The sequence below is a fragment of the Canis lupus genome, chromosome 36 (assembly GCF_011100685.1).
Source record: "Canis lupus familiaris isolate Mischka breed German Shepherd chromosome 36, alternate assembly UU_Cfam_GSD_1.0, whole genome shotgun sequence".
NCBI lineage: Eukaryota > Metazoa > Chordata > Mammalia > Carnivora > Canidae > Canis > Canis lupus.
In genome coordinates, this window is record NC_049257.1 from 8,909,967 (window position 1) to 8,933,176 (window position 23,210).

A 23,210-nucleotide genomic window follows, 5' to 3' on the forward strand; every position below is an offset into this window, starting at 1 on the left:
AGTCTCAAGTGGACATGCACTTTGAGTGACTTTCCCACCCGTGCCTATAGATTTGCTTTGATCCTTCAAAACCCTAGCACATGGACTGCTCCTGTGACAAGTAACATACATGTGCAAGAAAGTTATTTGTGATGAAGGGTGTGATCCATAACCCCTAAATACAACAAAGCAAACGACTGCGTACAGTAGTGAACTCATGACCTTAGATTCATTACCTGAGAGTTCGCACCAGTTGCACAACCAGTCATGGATATAGACAGGAAATGTGTCCTGCTGAACTTCAGTGCCACTTTGCAGTCAACACTCAAATGTAGAAATTAGCCAGACAATCTGTACACCAAAGAGCATGAAAGAAGGATTGCAGTATAAGAAATTAGGGTCTGATCATTTTCAAAGATTGCAGGGCATGCATATGACACTGACTAGAAGCAGATTCAATTCGTAGAGTATAACACAATTTTTGGTGTGTGAGTCCTTAATTTACTTATTGATTGTGTAATCTCAGATTTATTGTTATTCATGAGTCATGAATAAAAAACTCAACAAGAGAAATTTTATTAAGAACTAAGAAAACTGTTTATGAGTAGTTGTTTTTAACTCTAATGTGTATTTTAAACTATAAAGAAATAATCAATATAAAAATAATATTTATTATGACATTTTATGTCATAAATATTACATAAAGTAATTTTATTTTGTTGAAAATAAAAATATATTTGTTAAAATGTAAAATACTATCAATATCATTTCTTCTTGTAAATAAATTGAACTTCATTAAATTTTAAAAATAAATCACAATAAAATATATACAAAACCAATTATTGAGCAACATCACGATATCTTCTATGAAAGAATAAGATAGTATGAGAATAACTGAACCTTCAAAAAACTACATTTCATAGGTATAGAGAACACTGTTATTTGGAAATCAGGATATATTATAGAATATGCTTTTCATAATTTCAATGCTAAAATTGGCATCTTGACATTAAATAGCAATGAAAATTTGAAGGTTTTTGGGAGATCTTTCAATATATTATCATGCCTCCATTAATTGGAATTTATAGGAAATAAGTAATTCTAATTCAGAGCTAAATCTGGTTGAAACATATTAAATATACATTTACATGAGACACAAATAGCCAAATATTGGAGATTTCATATGGTTTGACATAACCGTTTTGATTTTTTTGGCTGTTGGTCACTTTCCTGTTACATAAGTATAACTTTTTAATTAAGAAAACTTGTTTCCTTTTCATATCTCTTTCTTTAGAAATCAAATATAAGACAGCGGTTCCTAGTTAGGGAAGGTGTGTGAATCAATTGATTCTAATCTAGGTAGAAACTACAGAAAGCCTTTTAGACATTTTCAATACTGTATAACAAATATAGAGTTGGGTATTGGTATTTGATTTGAAATTTTTTTACTCAATTATATTAAAAGTTTGAATCTGAATTATCTTCCAAACTTTTCTGGAATATTAGGAATTCTAATTCTTGGTATTAAATTTTAATGTAGGTTAACACATAACACAGTTGATAGCTGTATAAAAATATTTTATTATTTGATTATTTGATTTTGTGCACAAAACTCATTAGGATATGTAAGTTTATAGAGAGAATATATATGACAAGATTGTTGGTCAGGCAACGTGAACCTGTGAAGGTGGAAAAAAATAAGAGTAACCGATTTTCAAAATGGGATGGTTCGCATTATATTTAGTACTGTTCTCTTTCAAATAGTTTTTTGTTTATTTGTTGCTTTTGAGGCTTGGAGGTTTGAGGCAAGAAAGATCATGAAATAGAGGTGTGAAAATTCAGATAGCAGTTAATTAGTTTAGTTAGACTGTTAACACGAACATAATGGATTTTCAGCTTTTTCTCTTTTTTATCCTCTGACTTCAGGCAATTATACACCAGCACTTCTTGAACAAGTTATTGTACATAATTTCAGAAAATAGACTGCTTGCACACTCAGGCCCAATCTAATTAATTCAATTTATTGAAATTGTTTATTCATCTTAAATCCAATTGAGCCTACTATGACCATCATTGAGCTCATTCATGTAGTGTTATCTTTGATGTTGAAGTGTCACCTTTTTTCTTTCCCTCGGCTCCAGAGGAAATTTTGTATATTGAGCAATTTCTAATTTAAAAACACTAACTTTACAAAAGAGAGGTCATGTTTATTGATTCTTAACCTGCATGGGTCAGAGAAATAAACCACATTTGGGTCTTGCATTTTATATGAGTATTTTGAATTTTGTTTTGACATTATATAATTTACCTTTTACTTTTGTAACACATTGGGAATTCCAAAAACAGGAACTAGTAAAATAACCTATACTTTAAAAAATAAGACAATAGGATAAGGATGGGGACTTTGAGAAATGGTTTTATTTTCTCATAGAATGGGAATATGTATGGAAGCTTTCTTGATTCAGTATAAGGGACTCTTATTTCCAAGAGTGATAGCTCTAATCCTAACTTTTACTTTGTGTTTTCAAATTACAAAATTCTGCTCCACTCAAACTCTTTTGCATCCAAAGGGCTGTTGTTATAACCCACTCCTAGAGTTGGGTATGAAAAAGATGCCCCAGGAGCCTCAGTCTGGGGGGGAGTCTAAGATTTCTGCAACAATCAAGTTTGGCATCACTCATTTACTCAGCTTCTTAAATAATTATCTGAACTTTTTAGAATTTGGTTTTGGAAAATAGAAATCATCCAAAATATCTCTCATACTGTATAGGTGAATAATAGTAAGAAGAAATGCATACTCTTACTGGAGGAAATGGGCATAATATTTAAGTAAAGACACAAGTATGATAATCTGGCCATTCTGCAACTATCACATACCTGAAAAAAAAGCACACCATCATCTAGTTTTTGTCATGATTACATTGATAAACTAGAAACAACTAAAAATCTCCCCAGCCAAAGATGAAAAATATAGCTATCCACAACTGAAGGCATTCATTGCTTTATGAAGGGGTTACTTTTTCTTGCTTTGCATCCTCAAGAAATCTTAAAATATTTCCAAAACAGACAATAAGTACAGCCTACCATAGATGGCCACATCCTTTCAAACATAATATAAATGATTATAATCATCAAAAGGAACTTTGATGAAAGGGAAAAAATTACTCTCATGTATTCTCAGGATTCCACAGTAAGTGTTTTATAATATGATTAGATTCCCTGAATGAATCACATTTCTCACTTTGCAAAGAAATGAAGACATGGGTTAGAAAGGAAGCAGAAGGATTGGAAAGGGAGAAATGTTTGTAAGAAACATTGCAAAGAAACTATAGAATTTGGTGATTTACCAAGTAACATGTAGGAGATAAAGATAGGACATAGTAGAGATCCTCTTTCTCAAGCATGCTTACAACCTTTTACTCTCTTTCCCAACCCCATTTGGTACCAAGCAGCAAAAGGCAGGTTAAACTTAAACTTTGGTCTGATGATTTTCAATGGCATTTCCACTGATTTTTTAAAGAAAGTCTACTCATTTTATTTAATGTTTGTTGAATTTAGAATAATAGTGCTAAGACTAGGTAAAGAGGTCCCAAAGTAAGACTGAAGCTCAGGAGACAGTGTGTAGTCACCTATTAGGTAGAGTTCTGAGGGGATAGATGTAACAAGACATTCAATAGATGTGGTGCCCAAGTTCACTATCACTGTTAGGGCAATCAGTTATCTGTTTCAAGGCGTCTCCTTGGATTAATTTTATGTCAGAGACAAATATATTACTAATTTTTTTTTAAAGTTGGTGGGTTTTTTTTTAAGAAAAAATAAAATATCCCTAAATACTTGACTTATATGAATATCTTTGTCCATACTCCTATTCTCAAAAGCCAGGAAAGACACAATTTGGGAGAGTGTTGATAGTGACAAATTCAGTTATCTCGAAGACATATACAGGCTGCCCAGGTCTTGCAATCTATTCCCACATAGCATAATGCTGTCTACATTGACTGGGCCAGAAATACTTCATTTCACTGGATCACAATCTTATAAGACAGCCTTGTCATTTTAATTTGTCACTCTTTGTCTCCTATATCTCATTGAAGTCTCATCTCTTCAGCCAAGTGCCATAGGCTACTTTTCCCAGAAAAAAAAAAATGCTATCACACTGAATAGAAAAAGGAAAGTCACTAAGAGAAAGTTTGTGTCTAAAGACACTACTATAGATTCCATTCCCACAGGCATAGCAGGTGGTATAAATACAATCTAAACTGAGACAGAAAAATGAATTGTTGCTTCTATTCCCTCTCTCCAGTGTCTCTCAGAATGTTATATCTGCTTCTTCTACACAGCTATTGATTTGGTATCCCTTATCATCCACAGAGTAAAAAGGAAGGGGGCAAAGGAAATAGAGTATGGGAGGGTTAATGTCTGATGCATGGTCTGAGCCTGAAAAAATATAGCAATTTTGAATTAATAAGAACTATAAGCCTATCTCTTTCAGAAATCTTCCCTGCTGATTTAGAAAATAGGTCCCAGTTTTAGTAAAGCTCCACCCTGTATCAAGAAGTGGTATACAGATATGAGACACTTTTATTATTATGTTTTGGCCCATCTCAATTTAATTTAAATGTTTTTGACATCAAATACACACATCATTAATGTCATATACATACTAATGGGATATGTCATCATTTTCATTTATTTAAAAAAGTAATTAAAGATTTTTTTCTGATTAATAATAATACCCTCCTTCTTCTCCTTATTATACTTTGGAGCAACAAACAGCTCCTATAACTCTTGAAAAGTATCACCTGGTTTTATAACTGAAGAAAAAGATTGAATGATCTCTATGTTTAACATATGTTCTCTACCTAGCAATTCTTCTGTCATGTTAGGCTTTATTTCAAGACACTTTTCCTTTGTAAGATAAGGATTTCGTTAATGGCAGAATTTTTCATTTTTTTCCTGCAGTGGAGAAGATGACCACAGAATTAATACTTACTCCACTGTTCCCCGGGGTTTTCTTGTTCTCCTCTTCCTTTGTGTGAGTCATTGCTTTGTCATACTCAGCAAAGGCACAAGATTTCCAACCCTAGTGGAGATACCTGAGAAATGTGGCAGGCTGTAAATCTTTTTTTTTTTTTTTCAGGCTGTTAATCTTATTAGCCTTCTAATTTAAGATTTAAAAAAATCTTCAAAACAAAATAAACAAAAAATGGAAGCCTAACTTTTACATTCTTTATATAACTCTCATGGGTCATGTGTTACTTTTCTCCACACTTTAAAATAGAAGCCAAAGAATTCCTACATGGAGCTATAGAAGTGAATGAAGATTAATGTGATATGAAATGGCTCAGTGTTGTATGAATGCTCATAACCATATTCACAAAATACTAATGACAAATAGGCCTCTTTTTAAGAACCAAGGTATAATACTAGAATCCTATACACTCAGTTGTTCATATGCCTTTCATGTAAATGTAACCTGTTTTAAATTATTCGCTTTAAGGTGAAAGGCCATGTATGTTTAAGCACTTCTGCATGCCATTAGGTATAGGTAAGACTCATAACAAGAGTTTTTATGTGATGATCTGAAATAAAAAGTAGAAGTGTGTACAGTAATTCAGAGGTAAAAAGGGGTAAACTATAGGTGGATATTAAAGACTAGAAGACAGGATTTTACCCTAGTCACATTTAGAACAGGCAGTGCATCTGTGATGTTAGAGCTTCCTCTAGCTTATTCCCATTCTCCAACATTGCTGACATATCCTCTAATTCATGATGTTAGAATGCTGCAGGAGAGAGTACTGTTATATCACTTTTTTACCCTACAAGGATGCAAAACACAAAATGAACAAATTTAGTATTTAATAGACATGTGCACAGGTGGACATCAAACAAATGTTTCCTGATAAAGATAGCTATACATCTGTGTGTTCACCTGCTCAACAAACTACCATAGAATCAGGAAACACTAGAGTGTGAACCATGTTTCTAAAAATGATGGCATTACAGGTTGTCTAAGAATATAGCTTGAAAAAATCCATAAAACTTGTTTTTCTTAAATTAAGTTTTACTAAACATATTATGCACTTATCTAGTGAATCTCTTCACTTGAAAACAGTAACATAAGCAATGAGCATCACAGGATATAGGAAACAAAACAAAATGAATGACTAGTCACCAAAATCCTGGATCAACACTCACTGTGGTGAGCATTGAGTACGTAAGTCTTTGTTGTGCACCAGAAAACAATATAACATTGTGTGTCAACTCTACTTCAGAGAGAAAGAAAGAAAGAAAAGCAGCGGAAAAAGGGAGAGAGGGAGGGAAGGAAGGTTAATTAGAGTTTTGGGGCTTTCAGACTAAGCAAAACAAACAAATAAAAATTCTGGATCATGCAAGGGTTGACTGAAGGACTTAGGCTTTTCCAATAGCTTATTTTACATTTATTCAGATGAAATATGTACTACATAGTATATCGATGTTTATTTTTGAACAGATTTTTTTAGATAAATATTTGACACCCTTGTAAATGTACAATTTAATGATGTTAGTAGATTATTTCTAAAGATGTGAAAACATCACATAATGTAGTTTTAGAACATTTCTATCGACCCAAAAAGTTTCCTATGCCCTTTCACAGTTAATCTCTGTTTTGCATTCTGAGTCCTAGGCAACCACTGATGTGATTTCTAACTCTCTAAATATGCCTTTTCTGGACATTTAGAATAACTGGGACAATACACAGAATCTTTTGTTTCTAACTCCTTTTCCTGATGATAATGTCTTATACACCCACGTATCAGTAGCTCCTTCCTTTCAATTGCTAAATAATATTACATTGATGTCTATACCACAATATGGTATCAATTTATCAGCTAATGGACTTTTGGATTTTTTTTCTACACTTTGACTGTTTTGAGTAATACTGCTGTGATCATTTGTGTACATGTCTTTGTGTGAAAAAACATTTTGATTTCTTAGATTCCTAGAAAAGGACTCTTTGGTTCTTATTGTAAGTTTATGTTTAATTTTCAATGAAATTGCATAATTGTTTCCAAAGTGCCTATAACATTTTACATTCCCACCAGCAATGCATGATGATTCCAATTTCTTTACCTCTTCACCGCCACTTAGTGTGGTCTGTCTCTTTGATTACAGCCATTTGAATGGTTGTGTAATGATCTCTCATGATTTTACTTTGCTTTTCTTTTGATATAGCAAAAGCCATTCATATATTTTATTTGTTGTATTCTCTCTTAATATATCTTTTTTCTTTTTATTATAAAAATTGGGTTGTATGTCTTCTGTTATTATTTTTAAAGATATTATTTATTTATCCGTAAGAGACACAGAGAGAGAGAGGCAGAGACACAGGCAGAGAGAGAAGCAGGATTCCTGCAGGGAGCGTGATATGGAACTCCATCCCAGGACCCAGGATCATGACCTGAGCCAAAGGCAGATGCTCAACCACTGAGCCACCCAAGTGCCTCTACATGTTTTCTTTTTCTTTTAGATTTTTTAAAAAGAGTTTATTTATTTACTCATGATACACACACACACACACACAGAGAGAGAGAGAGAGAGAGAGAGAGAGAGAGAATGAGAGGCAGAGACACAGGCAGAGGGAGATGCAGGCTCCATGCCAGGAGCCCCACGCGGGACTCCATCCCAGGTCTCCAGGATCAGGCCCTGGGCTGTAGGCGGCGCTAAATCGCTGAGCCACCTGGGCTGCCCTATATGTTTTCTTTTAATCGAGTCATTAGAGTCTTTTGTATTCTAGGTAAAATTCCTTTATCAGATCTATGACTCGCCAAATTTTCTCCCAATCTGGGACATCAAATATATCATGTTTTTTCTTAATTGGCCATACTTCTGGTGTCACAGCTAGCAACTCTTTACCCAACCCACAGTTAATGAAGATGGTTCTTTTGCATTCCTCCAGAAGTTTATAGTTTTTACCCTTACATGAGTCTAAACTTCAGTTTGAGTTATTTTGAATATGGTAATAAGTTAAAGTCTATTTGCTGGATTACTTTTTTTGCATGTACACATTCATTTGTTCTAGTATCATTTTTTGAAACCACTAACCCTTTCCCATTAACTCATCTTTATTGCAAATCAATTGAACTTAGCTGTAAGAATACATTTGTGAACTCTTAAATGTTCCATTGATCTGTCTCTTTGTCCTCATGCCAATACTACATTGTCCTGATTACTGTGGACTTAATACATTTTTAAACGATTGTATGTCTTCCATCAATTTTTTAAAATTGTTTTGATTATTCTATGTACTTTGATTTTCCATACAAATCGTAGGGTCAGCTTGACAATTTCCCCCCAAAACCTTGCTAACATGTAATAGGGATTGCAATAAATGTAAAGATCAATTTGAGGAGAGTTGTCATCTTGACAGCATTGAGACTTTAATCCATGAACATAGACTACCTTTCTTTGGATCTCCTTTAATTTCTCTCAGTGATGTGGTATAATATCTAACATGTAAATATTAAACATTTTTATTAAATTTATTCCTATTTTGTTGTTCTTGATGCTATTATGAATGAGAATGTTCTCTTAATTTCAATTTCAGATTTTCCTTTGCTAATACATATATACATATATATTTCTCCCTTAATTGATACAATCATGTGATTTTATTTTTTGTAGCTTGATGTTTTAGGACATTTCACTGATGGTTTTGAATATTGAACCAGCTTTGCATTGCTGAAATAACCCCACTTGGTTGTGGTATGATACATTTTTTTTTTTTTTGGCTTTAACTTTTTATCTTTAGATTATTGTGGATTCACATGCCATTGTAAGAAATAATACAAAGAGATTCCTTTTACTCTTTGTGCAATATCCACTGATAATAACATCTTACAAAACTATGCTACAATATTTATCACAAATTGAATATTGCCTTTGAGGGGCACCTGGATGGCTCAGTCGGTTGAGCATCTGACTTGGTTTGGGCTCAGGTCATGATCTCATGGGTTGAGGCCTCTATCTGTCTATTTAACTAGTTGATCTAATAACTTTCTTTAGGTGGTTGCCATTAGTGTGGACAAAACCACTGATAAACAATGGATGCTGTTTACATGGAGCCCATCATGATTTCTTTTTAACAGACTTGAATAACCATTGCAAAACTATTCTTGGTTAAGTCTATTTTTATTTGTTGTTGCTTATCCATTTGGTAAAATGAACTTTTTTTTTAAAGGTTTTATTCATTTTTTTTTTCATGAGAGACACAGAGAGAGAGGCAGAGACATAGGCAGAGGGAGAAGCAGGCTCCATGTAGGAAGCCTGATGTGGGACTCGATCCTGGGACTCCAGGATCATGCCCTGAGTCAAAGGCAGGCGCTCAACCACTGAGCTACAGGTGTCCCAGTAAAATGAACTTTAATGTTAGCATGTCATTTACTTTTCCCTTGTAACTTGGTTTTTATAGCAGCATAATAGCCACCTTATGATTTGTCATATTCTAGTTAACCAATTCTCTACAAATATCTGCTCAGATTATTTACAATATTCTGATATTAGAAATAATATAGTGCTGAAAAGCATGTACACTCTTTTTTGTACATATTTCAAAGATTTTTTAGGATAATTTCTAAGAAATAAGTTAATGGAGACAGGTGATGCATATTTTTAGACTTTTGTTACATTTTGCCAAATTGTGTTCCAGTCAGTATGTATTAATTTTCATCTTAAAATCTATACACAGGAGGGCCCATTTTCCTAGACTATCATTTACATTAGATGTTAATTGGGAATTTTTGAAGGGTAATTCTATTTTTCACATCTCCATAGTTGACATTATTATAAAATAACAAATAATGCTAAAAGAATATTGATAGTGCTTGTTAAAAAATGTATAAATACTCAGGGAGAATGTGTAAAAGCCCTGGACATCTGCATGCTATAGTACATATGATATTAAGTGCTTAACCATTTATTTGTCCATTTATAAAACATGTTGTAGTAGGATTAAACTATTTCCCAAAAGAGACATTAACTTGTATTATGCTGAAGTATTTATTATTCCAGCATATGTAACAGATAATATTTGTTTACATTTTTAATTACTTACATTTTCAGCCAAGAAAATCTCTGAGGATAATGCTTCATTTACAGGAGTGTCCTGGCAAAAGACAACATAATGTAATCACATATTACCAACAATTCCATGACAACGATGCAGTGGTTTTAAAATGACTTCCAAATAAAAGCTTAATTATAGGAAGCTATAAAAAAATTAAACAGAAGATACAATAATGGCACTAAAATTAAATTAAGGAAAAATCACACAGTACATAAAGATGTGAATAGAAATGAAGATAGTGAAACTAAATACCTGGCATATTGTCCATTATGTTCTGGAATCCCATTGTTCAAGTCTAATTGCTCCTTCCTCAGAACTCACAATGCTGGATACAAATGAGCCATAGGGCTATACTCAATAATCAGAATTGATGCAATGTATGGAAGAAATAAGGTACTTTTTATTAAAACTGATTTCTACTTTTTCTATTCTAGTGAGATTGGTGGCAAGAGGGGTGGTTGGAAGCTGGGGGAGCAGGATTATATTATTGCAAAGGACAGAAACCACATCATCTTATCCATATTTTAAATTTTTAAAAAATGCATTGCATTCAGCGTTGGAGGATGGGTGAAATGGGTGAAGGCGATTAAAAATATACTTGTCATAATGAGCACTGAGCAATATATAGAATTGTTGAATCACTATACTGTACACTGAAATTAATATAACATTATATGTTAACTATACAGGAATTAAATTTTAAAAAACAAAAATAAATAAATTTTTAAAATGCATGGCTTTCAGTAACTAGGCTGAAAATATCTAAAATTTTATTGACTATTTTAATATATCTGTGTCTGGTACCTCATATCTAAAATTTTAAGTAAAGTGAGACAACCATAGTGAAAACTAATAAGAATTTCACAAAATACATTAAAAATAGAGAAGAAACTGTAAGTGTATATCTTTATATTAGTGCTAAGCTTTTTTTAAATAACATGCATGATGTATTTCTGATTTATGAATTGCAGAAACCTGTTATAGTTTAATCTCTTCACAAAGATGTGAAAAAAATGTGAAAGAAAACAAACTTAGTTTTTTTTTTTTAAGATTTTATTTATGAGAGACACAGAGAGAGAGAGAGAGGCAGAGATGTAGGCAGAGAAAGAGGCAGGCTCCATGCAGGGAGCCTGATGTGGGACTCAATCCTGGGGACTCCAGGATCACGCCCTGGACCAAAGGTAGGCGCTCAACCCCTGAGCTACCCAGGGATCCCCAAACTTTGTTATTCATATTGGATTTAACCACTCTCTAATATATCAGATATAAACTGATCAGGCTGCATTTTATTTATGAGCTCACTCCCCATATGGTACACACATTGCAATGAAGTCAGTAAAGATATTTTAATAGCATCTCTAAGGTGGTAGAAGGAGGTTTGGGATAATATGAGAGAAACTGTGGAAGAGGAAATTGTGCTGTGGTACAAGAGGATTCAAGAAATGGATCTGGTCAGATGCATTTGGAGGACACAACCAAAATACAAACACCAAAAGGAGAACTATAACTATTCTTTAAGAAATTATTTGGCTTCAATTGGATACATTGTCTCTTTCCAAAATGATCAGTGGTATTTCATACCCATTTTTCTTCAAGGTTAATGACAAAGAGTGTGCATGATTATCTGAATAAAATAAAAGAGAATGAAGTACAAATGACTTCCTTGAAGTCTTTTATTTCAGTGATATCAGAAGTAGAATAATACGTTATATTTTATTTTAGTACATGATGTCGTAGATTTGTGTTTCTTGGATTTCCCTAAGGTCTGTAAGGACCCACTAGGAATTCTAGAGTTTATAGAAAGATTATTTTAGGCTGAAGACATCTGAGATTCAACAGACGCAGAGAGAAATCTTCACAGAGCTTCCCCTACCTGACAAAAAGCAGAAACTTCCAAGAAATCAGGACTGCCATAATTTGCCTTTTTGAGATGGATTCTACTCCCAGAGGAGAAGCCAGGAGTAAATCTACCATAAATTCCCTCAGTGGTAGAGTTCTATGGCCTAGAGGAAGACACAAAGACCACCATACTTGTATAGATGAATATTATTACAATTCTTCTTATCTCTCATCAGTTATCCTAAGGAAAAACAAAACAAAACAAAATTTTAAAAATCCTTATCTTTCCCAAAGAAACCTATTTGTTCTTCCCACTGGAGTCTTTCCTCTTCCTTCCCTTTTCTCTACTATGATATAAAGTTCCAAATGCTAACCACCTCTTTGAGTTACTCATCACTGAGTGTTCCTTCATGTATATGTGTTGTATGCATAAATAAACCATTTTACTCCTGTTAATCTGTCTTTTATTAGTTTAATTTCCAATTCCTAATTACTGAACATTAGAAGGTATATGACAAGTTTTTCTCTCTGCCAGCACTTATTAGAATTCACTCTCCTGATACCTAAAATAGATTTATTGAATTGGAATCTGTAAGAAAGGATTCTGAGAATAAACATTTTAAGCAAAGAGCCCAATGATTTTTATCAAGAAGTTATGGCAATGTTGCACGGTGAAACCTACTACCATGGACCAATGGTTTGATCCTAAAGGAGAGTAAGCTGGGAATCAAAGTGTACAGGGGAAAAAACGGTATAGCTTTTATTACTAATAAGATTTTAATCTTTAACTTGGTCTACAAGTCAAATTTTATACATTTTGCCTGTCCTGACTTAATTTGCTCTGCCTATGCAAATGTATCTAACAAGAAAACCACACTCAATTTCTTCCCACTTTATCAATACTATCATCATTTTTGGAATACACACTATGTGTAAGTTACCACTCTATTAGACTCATTTAATAATTTAAGGAGTCTATAAGGTAGGAAAACTATTAACCCCATAAAGAAACTGAGATAGAAGTATATGAATAATTTTCCCAAGATCTCAGCACTAATAAGTGCCCAAGGAATAATTTTGAACCAAGAGACAATAATACCTAATTTTGTGAAGAAGTGATGTATACCATGCATGTGGATAGAAAGACTATATATGAATAAATATGAATTCTTGCAAAATTGATCTATAGAGTCAACGTCAAAATCACAAGAGCTTTTCTTAAATGAATGTTGATGATCTGATTCGATGATACAATGGATTAAAGACAAAGAATATCCAAGGGGTATGTATTCTTTCTTTCTTTCTTTCTTTCTTTCTTTCTTTCTTTCTTTCTTTCTTTCTTTCTTTCTTTCTTTTTTCTTTCTTTCTTTCTTTCTTCTTTCTTTCTTTCTTTCTTTCTTTCTTTCTTTCTTTTTCTTCTTTCTTCTTTCTTTCTTTCTTCGATTTGCCAACATATAGTATAACATCCAGTGTTCATACCATCAAGTGCCCTCCTCAGTGCCTGTCACCCAATTTACCTCATCCTCCTACCCACCTTTCCTTCTGCAACCCTTTTTTTTTGTTTCCCAGAGTTAGAAGTGTCTTATGGATTGTCTCCCTCTCTAATTTTTCCCACTCATTTTCCCTTCTTTCCCTTATAATCCCTTTCACTATTTCTTGTATTTCCCATATGAGTAAAACCATATGATGATTGTCCTTCTCTAATTGACTTACTTCACTCAGTATAATACCCTCCAGTTCCATCCATGTCAAGAAAATGGTGGGTATTCATCCTTTCTGATGGCTGAGTAATATTCCACTGTGTGTGTGTGTGTGTATGTGTGTGTTTGTGTGTATATACCTTCTTTATCTATTCATCTGTCAAAGGACATCAAGGCTCTTTCCACACTTTGGCCATTGTGGACATTGCTGCTCTGAACATTGGGGTGCAGATATCCTGGTGTTTCACTGCATCTTTATCTTTGGGGTAAATCCCCAGCAGTGCAATTGCTGGACCGTAGGGTAGCTCTACTTTTAATTATTTTTTTTAAGATTTTATTTTTATTTATTTATGAGAGAGAGAGAGAGAGAGGCAGAGACATAGGCAGAGGGAGAAGCAGGCTCCATGCTGGGAGCCTGACACGGGACTCGATCCTGGGACTCCAGGATCACGCCCTGGGCCAAAGGTGGGCACCAAACCGCTGAGCCACCCAGTGATCCCTCTACTTTTAATTCTTTGAGGAACCTCCACACAGTTTTCCAGAGTGGCTGTACCTGTTCACATTCCCACCAACAGTGCAAACTTTCTCCACATCCTCGCCAATATTTGTTGTTTCTTGTCTTGTTAATTTTCCCCATTCTCACTGATGTGAGGTGGTATCTCATTGTGGTTTTGATTTGTATTTCCCTGATGGCAAGTGATGCAGAGCATTTTCTCATGTGCGTGTTGGCCATGTCTATGTTTTCTTTGGTGAAATTTCTGGTCATGTCTTCTGCCCATTTCGTGATTGGATTGTTTGTTTGTTGGGTGTTGAGTTTAATAAGTTCCTTATAGATCTTGGATACTAGCCCTTTATCTGATAGGTCATTTGCAAATATCTTCTCCCATTCTGTAGGTTGTCTTTTAGTTTTGTTGACTGTTTCTTTTGCTGTGCAGAAGCTTTTTATCTTGACTAAGTCCCAATAGTTCATTTTTGCTTTTGTTTCCCTTGCCTTCATAGATGTATCTAGCAAGAAGTTGCTGTGGCCAAGTTCAAAAAGGGTGTTGCCTGTGTTCTCCTCTAGGATTTTGATGGATTCTTGTTTCACATTTAGATCTTTCATCCATTTTGTGTTTATCTTTGTGTATGGTGGAAGAGAGTGGTCTAGTTTCATTCTTCTGCCTGTGGCTGTCCAATTTTCCAAGCACCATATATTGAAGAGACTGTCCTTTTTCCAGTGGATAGTCTTCCTTGTTTTGTCGAATATTAGTTGACCATAGAGTTGAAGGCCCATTCCTGGATTCTCTATTCTGTTCCATTGATCTATGTGTCTATTTTTGTGCCAGTACCACACTGTCTTGATGACCACACTTTGTAGTACAACCTGAAATCTGGCATTGTGATGCCCCTGGCTCTGGTTTTCTTTTTCAATGTTTCCCTGCTATTTGGGGTCTTTTCTGATTCCACACAAATCTTAAGATGATTTGTTCCAACTCTCTGAAGAAAGTCCATGGTATTTTGATAGAGATTGCATTAAATGTGTAAATTGCCCTGGGTAACATTGACATTTTCACAATATTAATTCTTTCAATCCATAAGCATGGAATATTTTTCCATTTTTTGTGTCTTCCTCAATTTCTTTCAGAAGTGTTCTGTAGTTTTTAGGGTATAGATCCTTTACCTCTTTGGTTAGGTTTATTCCTAGGTGTCTCATGCTTTTGGGTACAATTGTAAATGGGATTGACTCCTTAATTTCTCTTTCTTCAGTCCCATTGTTAGTGTATAGATATGCCGCTGATTTCTGGGCATTGATTTTGTATCCTGCCCCACTGCCAAATTGCTGTATGGGTTCTAGCAATCTTGAGGTGGAGTCTTTTAGGTTTTCTAGATACAGTATCATGTCATCTATGAAGAGGGAGAGTTTGACCTCTTCCTTACCAATTTGAATGCTTTTTATTTCTTTTGTTGCCTGATTGCTGAGGCTAGGACTTCCAGTACTATGTTGAATAGCAGTGGTGAGAGTGGACATCCCTGTCATGTTCCTGATCTTAGGGGAAAGACTCAGTTTTTCATCATTAAGAATGATATTCGCTGTGGGCTTTTTGTAGATGGTTTTTAAGATATTGAGGAATTTTCCCTCTATCCCTACACTCTGAAGAGTGTTGATCAGGAATGCATGCTGTATTTTGTCAAATGCTTTCTCTGCATCTATTGAGAGGATCATATGGTTCTTGTTTTTTCTTTTGTTGATGTGATCTATCACGTTGATTGTTTTATGACTGTTGAACCACCCTTGCATCTTGGGGATAAATCCCAATTGGTCACGGTGAATAGTCTTCTTAATGTACTCTTGGATCCTATTGGCTAGTATCTTGTTGAGAATCTTTGCATCTGAGTTCATCAGGGATATTGGTCTATACTTCTCCTTTTTTGTGGGGTCTTGGTTTTGGATCAAAGTAATGCTGGCCTCATAAAACAAGTTTGGAAGTATTCCCACCCTTTCTATCCTTCTGAACAACTTTAGTAGAATAGGTATTATTTCTTAAACATTTGGTAGAATTCCCCTGGGAAGCCATCTGGCCCTGGACTTTTGTGTCTTGGGAGGTTTTTGATGACTTCTTCAATTTCCTCACAGGTTATTGGCCTGTTCAGGTTTTCTATTTCTTCCTGTTCCAGTTTTGGTAATTTGTGGTTTTCCAGAAATGCATCTGTTTCTTCTAGATTGCCTAATTTGTTGGCATATAGCTGCTCATAATACATTCTTAAGATTGTATTTCCTTGGCATGGGTTGTGATCTCTCCTCTTTAATTCATGATTTTATTAATTTGAGTCTTTTCACTTTTGTTTTTAATAAGGCTGGCTAGGAGTTTATCTATCTTATTAATTCTCTCAAAGAACCAATGCCTGGTTTTGTTGATCTGTTCTACAGTTCTTCTGATCTGTTTCATTGAGTTCTGCTCAAATATTTATTATCTCTCTTCTACTTGGTGTAGGTTTTACTTGTTTTTCATTCTCCAGTTCCTTTAGGTGCGAAGTTAGCTTATGTATTTGAGTTTTTCTAAATTTTTGAAGGGTGCTTTTGATTATTTCCCTCTTAGGACTTCTTTTGCTGTATCCTAAAAAATTATGAATGGCTGTATCTTCATTTTCATTAGTTTCCATGAATCTTTTTAATTCTTCCCTAATTTCCTGGTTGGCCCATTCATCTTTTAGTAGGATGCTCTTAACTTCTATGTGTTTGAGTTTCTTACAAAGTTCGTCTTGTGACTGAGTTCTAGTTTCAAAGCATTGTGGTCTGAAAATATGCAGAGGACAATCCCAATCTTTTGGTATTAGCTAAGACCTGATTTGTGAACCAGTATGTAGTCTATTCTGGAGAAAGTTCCATGTGCACTTGAGAAGAATGTGTATTTAGTTGCATTTGGATGGAAAGTTGTCTGCATCTGTGAAATCTATTTGGTCCAGTGTATCATTTAAGGCCCTTGTTTCTTTGGTGATGTTCTGCTTTGAAGATCTGTCATTTGCAGAAAGTGCCATGTTGAAGTCTCCTATTATTAGTGTTTTATTATCTAAGTATGTCTTTATTTGGTTATTAATTGATTGATATACTTGGCAGCTCCCACATTAGGTGCATAGATATTCATGATTGTTAGGTCTTCTTGTTGGATAGATCCTTTAAGTGTGATATAGTGTCCTTCTTCATCTCTTACTACAGTCTTTGGGATAAATTTATTTATCTGATATGAGGATTGCTACCCCAGATTTCTTTTGAGGACCATTTGAATGGTAAATGGTTCTCCAACCTTTTATTTTAAGGCTGAAGGTGTCTTTAGGTCTAAAACGAGTCTCCTGTAGACAGCAAATAGATGGTCTTGCTTTTTTATCCAGTCTGAAACGCTGCATCTTTTGATGGGATCATTTAGCCCATTCATGTTCAGAGTTACCATTGAAAGATATGAATTTATTGTTATCATAATACCTATTCAGTCCTTGTTTTGTGGATTATTTCTTTGGGCTTCCTCTTTGGGTCCCCCTTAATATTTCTTGCAGAGCTGGTTTGGTGGTCACATATTCTTTCAGTCTCTGCCTATCCTGGAAGCTCTTTATCTCTCTTATTTTGAATGACAGCCTTGCTGGATAAAGTATTCTTGGATACATGTTTTTCTCATTCAGGACCCTGAATATATCCTGCCAGCCCTTTCTGGCCTGCCAGGTCTCTGTGGAGAAGTCTGCTGTTACTGATACTTCTCCCCATATGAATTAAGAATCTCTTGTCTTATGCTGCTTTAAGGATTTTCTCTTTATCTTTGGAACTTGCAAGTTTCACTATTAAATGTTGAGGTGTTGAACGGTTTTTATTGATTCTTGGAGGCTTCTCTTTATCTCTTGGATCTGAATGCCTGTTTCCTTCTCCAAATTAGGGAAGTTCTCAGGTGTGATTTGTTCAAATATGCTCTGTCGTCATCTCTTCCTCTTAGCCTCTTCTGTAATCCCAATTATACCTAAATTCTTCATTCTCAGGCTATCATTTATTTCCCTTAGCCTTTCCTCATGTTCTGTTCATTGTTTTTCTCTTTTTTCCTCAGCTTCCTTCCTTACCATCAATTTCTCTTCTATGTCACTCACTCTCTATTCACCTCATTAACCCTCATCGTTAGGACTTCCAGTTTGGATTGCATCTCATGTAATCTATTTTTAATTTTGGCCTGATTAGATCTCAGTTTTTTTCCAGTAACTAAATCTAGAATCCTTCATGCTTTTTTTCCAGAGTCACCAGTAACTTTATAATTGTGTTTCTGTTGGCTTTCTGACATCATATTGAAATCCATATTCTGTAACTCTGTGGCAGAGAGTACTGTTTTTGGTTCTTTCTTTTGTGGTAAATTCTTCCTTCTAGTCATTTTTTCCAGTGCAGAGTGGCTGTATGAGCAGGCTGAGTCAAAAATATCAACCACAATCTATGTAAAATACACCCTAGATGATTCCGAAGAGGTCAGAGACCAGAAAATGAAAAAGAAGAACAGAAGAAAATAAAACAAAAGGACCACTAAAGTGAAAAACAAATTATTTTAAAACCAACTAGTAAAAATAAAAAGCCAAAAACCACAAAGAAGAAGAAAACAGAAAAAGAAAAAGTATATATAAAGAAAAGAGGAAAAAAGAGAAAAAAAGAAGAAAGGGGGAGGGGTCTGGGGGATGGTGGTAGTGAAGAAGTGGTAGCAAAGAGAGAATGTAGTCTACCTGAGAGGTCCTAAAGGGTGATCTTCTTGATTCTGAGTGTATTAAGTTCTGCATGTTAGAAGATGTTCAATCCCTAATTTATATAAACCAGAAATACTTATAGAAACCCCCAACATTGACCAAAACATAAACAAGACAAAAGAGGGGGGCAGAATGGGAAGGAAGAGAGAATGTAATCTCACAGAATGAACCAGCACAGTATTCCACTTGGTTCTGGGTGTATGTTGATTGTGTTATAGAAGGTATTAACTCCCACCACTGTAAAACAAACAAGGCAGGAAAAACACAAACTACAAAACAAAAACCCATATCTTTATATCTACCAAAATTAAATTGAATATATTGAAGGGAATCCAGAAGTGGAAAATATATCTAAGACATGTAATTGTAGAATTATAAAAGTCAAAAAGGAAAAAAAACTTAAAAATGAAGAGCTGGTAAAATATTGTAGATAAGGTGGTAAAAGAGAAAAAATATTGGAAATTTTTAGTCTGATACAAAAATGAGTCATAATGGAAGAAGAAGAAAAAAAGGACCTTCTAAATCTATATACTATTTTCCCTCAGTCCTGGAGCTTTCTAGCGCTGCTTGGTCAATATACTTGCTTTTCCCTTGTTCATCCAGCTGGTCTTCTGAGGGAGGGGGTCTACTGAGCTGATTCTCAGGTGTGTGCAGCTGGGGGAGATGCCCCGCTCCCCACCAAGTGCTGGGCTCAGTGGGAACTGTTTACTCCATGAGACCTTTGTTCCCTGGAGCCCTGCCTCTCCCAGGCACAAGGAGGATAAAAAGGAAAAACAACACTGGTGGCGGCCAGATTTCCAGCTCTGGAGTCAGCTCCCCATGAGTAAATAACCGCAGCTCCCAGTCCACACTGGCCTAGATGTGCTCTTGGGCCGGCACAGGTGCACTGCTATGCACAACTTGGGGGCGCCCGGGGACAGGGGGCGCCCGGGGCACTCGCTGTCCTGTGTCCCCCGCTTCTGCCTGTCCTGGGTGGAGCACAGGATCACTGGCTTTGTCTGCTGGGGCTCCCTGGGATCCGGGGCCTGTGCTACTAGACCCAACTCCTGGGGGCGTCTCTCCAGAAGGGAACAGAGCACTGCCACCTCCTTCCATTGCCAGCCTCTAGGGTAAAGGCAGCTCCAGAGCCGCCGCCTAACCAACCAGCTTCTCCCAGATGCCCTGCAGGCTGTGGCACTCCAGCCCTTTACTGAGATCAGCCAGCGGTTTGCGCTGAGCTTTCCCCTGGGTGCCCCTCCTCTAATAGTGACTCCAAGGAATCTTGAGGTTTCACTGCCCTTCTGGGATTTTGCCCAATTTCCCTGCTAAGCACTTTTCCCTCTGGAAAAACTCCAGCGGGGATTTTTAAAGTTCCTGCTTCTCCAGGGCTGGGCTTTCCTGCCCTGGAGGCTCTAGCTGCCTCACTTTAGCCCGGCCACTAGATGATCCCCTCCCCCACTTTATTCTTATTTATTTATTTCCACCGCCCTACCTTGTTAGAAGCAAAAACTTTTCACTCTGTAGCGTTCAGGCAGCTCTCTTTAAATATCGGGTCAAATCAGTAGGTGTTTAGGATGTTTTGAAAGTAAGTTGGCGGGACCAGGTGAGTTGAGGACCCCTACTCTTCCGCCGTCTTGCTTCTCCTCCTCCAAGAGGTATTCTAAGAGAATAAGTTGAAGGACTTCTTACTAGATATCAACATTGATTACAAAGTTAACATATTTAAAGCTTGTCATAATGGTGCAGGAATAGATAAGCCAATGGCATAGTTTCAGAGCATTCAAAAATCTTTTAAATATGTGGAGACTTAAAAAATGAGAGAACTGGATACTCAGATTGGTAGAGAAAGAATGAAGTCTTTAGTAAGTGGTACAGTTACAACTGGTTCTCTCATCAACAATAAAAACAAAGAATACTTAAATCATACACAAAATAAATTACAGGAGGACATATATTGCCAAAAGCAAACTTTTTATATTTTTAGAGGAAACAATCATCTGGTTAGGCAATGGTTATATCTTTAAATAAGACATTAAAAAAACAAACATAAGGAAAAAAATGTCTTTGACTTTGTTAATAGTTAAAATAGTTTTTATTTTCTCTATCTCCATTGTTAGAAACAGAGAAAATGCAAACTATGACCAGGACTGGAAAAGACAATTGCAAAACACACAAAAGACAAAGGATTAGCACTCATAATATATAAAGAATTTCTATAAGTCAATAATAAAAAGATCAACAACTCAATAGAATAAAATGGACAAATGACATAAACAAGCACTTCAAAAGAAATTAAAAACAAATGACACACATATATTAAAGTTATTCAACATCCGTAGTAATCAGAAAAAGGCAAATTAAGTACATAATGATATATTTCACCTATCAGATTGATGATAATTAAAAAATTAGTATATCCTAAATCTTGACCATGACTTAGAATTGTGAACTTTCACATATGGATGGAGTTTATAAATAACAAAACTTTGCAAAACAATTTGAATTACCTAATATATTTGAATATACACATATCCTCTGATTCTGCAATTTCACTTCTAAATATATATATAATTAGAGATGCATACAAAAATGTTCATAGCAATAGAGTAATACTAAAAACAAACATATATAAAATAATATATCTTATTTAAATATTATATATAATATATATTAATATATAGAATAATATAGTGAAATAATATATCTTAAAATCAGACTATTATTTGAAGTAAAAAAATGATCTACAAATTGATATATCTTTAAAAGTCATAAAGTTAGATAAAAACATAATTGATCAAAATATACAGACAATCTGATTTCATGTATGTAAGCTTCAAAAATTAAAAAAAAAATGGTGACTGCACATATGATAAAACTATAAATAAAGGGCCTCCTGGGTGATGCAGTCAGTTAAACATTTGACTCAGTTTTGGCTCAGGTCATGATCCCAGAGTCCTGAGGTCGATCTCCATATAAGCTCTGCAGTCCGTACGGAGTCTGCTTAAGATTTGTTCTCCCTCTGCCTCTCCCCACTGCCTCTCTCTCTCTGTCTCTCTGTCTCTCGAAAAATAAATAATTTTAAAAAGCCCTAAAAAGACAAGTGAATGGTTCCCACACATTTTATGTATTTTATGTGAGATTATGTTTCACACAAAAAAGTCAAAGTCAGGGCAAGAAAGGTATGCCCTACAAGTAAAATATTTATTGCATAATGATTGCTCTATCCTACATGCTCTTTAAGCTTGAGCTGTAGTTCTAATCTCTATATACGATTACACCAGCTCAGCTTGCTACAAGAAAATTGCAATCAGTTATCATAAAATTTCATTTTCTCCGGTGAGTCTTACTAATGTCTTGCAAAGACACAATACTTATATATTAGAGATGTAAAGAGATGTGGCTTGAGGGTACCTACTGTTTCTATTATATTATGTTATTTTAAATGGTAAATATAGCTCCAAAATTTAAATATCTTCTTAAAGAGAGAGATAACAATGGAGACTGTAATGTTATGCAAATACTATTAGCTCTTCCTGGAATAACCAAATCAATATTTTGCTTTGTTTTCTGTAATTTTATTTTAACTGTTTTCTGGAAGTTATAAAGATAACAATCCAACCCTTCTAAACTACTCATGAGACAAAATTTAAAGAGAATATAAACCCATTTTCCAATTGTTGTTACTAAAATACATTATCATCTGCTTAGAACAATTAACAAGTGACATTTTTCCTTTTAAAATATTTTTCAGCTTCTAAAATTTTCTCATGAATAGAAAATGTAACAGAATCAGGTAGGCAACCAAAAGAGTAGAGAAAACATCCTGTACCTCAGAAAATACTCAAATTACATTGGACTATCAAAAAACAACATCCATATAAGGATTAAATCTGATTCACTAATGAAATTACTTTTATTTAATTAGCTAATATTAGTGCTGGTCTTCACCTGCCCCTTATTTTTAGCATGATAATTTACTTTAGTTACTATTACTATTACATGCATATAGAATTGCATGCATGCTTATACACACACATTTAAACTATCAACTTAAAGTTTAGTTAAGGCTATAACTAATCTAGTAGATGAGATGAAAATAAAGCAAAAATCATTTACTTGTAAGGAATTTTAAGATCTTGACTTCACAGTGGAACTGAACTTTTAAAAAGCCCCAAGCTCTAATAAAGCAAGGATTCATTAGCAAAAGTTTCTATGAAGAGGAAAAACAGGAATATATTAATGACTTGAAGAAACTAAAAATAAAATGACCTCAATCTTTTAAAAGGAGAACATGGAATTAAGGAAGGATCTGGTAAAGACATATTTAATGCCATGTATCCTGAAAAAATAACCATTGATTTCAGAAA

The 23,210-nt window shown here is 34.8% G+C and overlaps 1 long non-coding RNA gene across 1 annotated transcript; it reads right to left on the minus strand.

Annotated features, from left to right (window-relative positions):
* Positions 1–214: 214 nt before the first annotated feature.
* On the minus strand, positions 215–20,497 carry LOC111094305. Its single transcript, XR_005384485.1, has 4 exons — positions 20,336–20,497; positions 11,958–12,164; positions 10,073–10,123; positions 215–330 (listed from the first exon to the last, which is right to left on the minus strand). It is a non-coding gene; the product is annotated as an uncharacterized LOC111094305 (long non-coding RNA).
* Between the last annotated feature and the right edge of the window lie 2,713 nt (positions 20,498–23,210).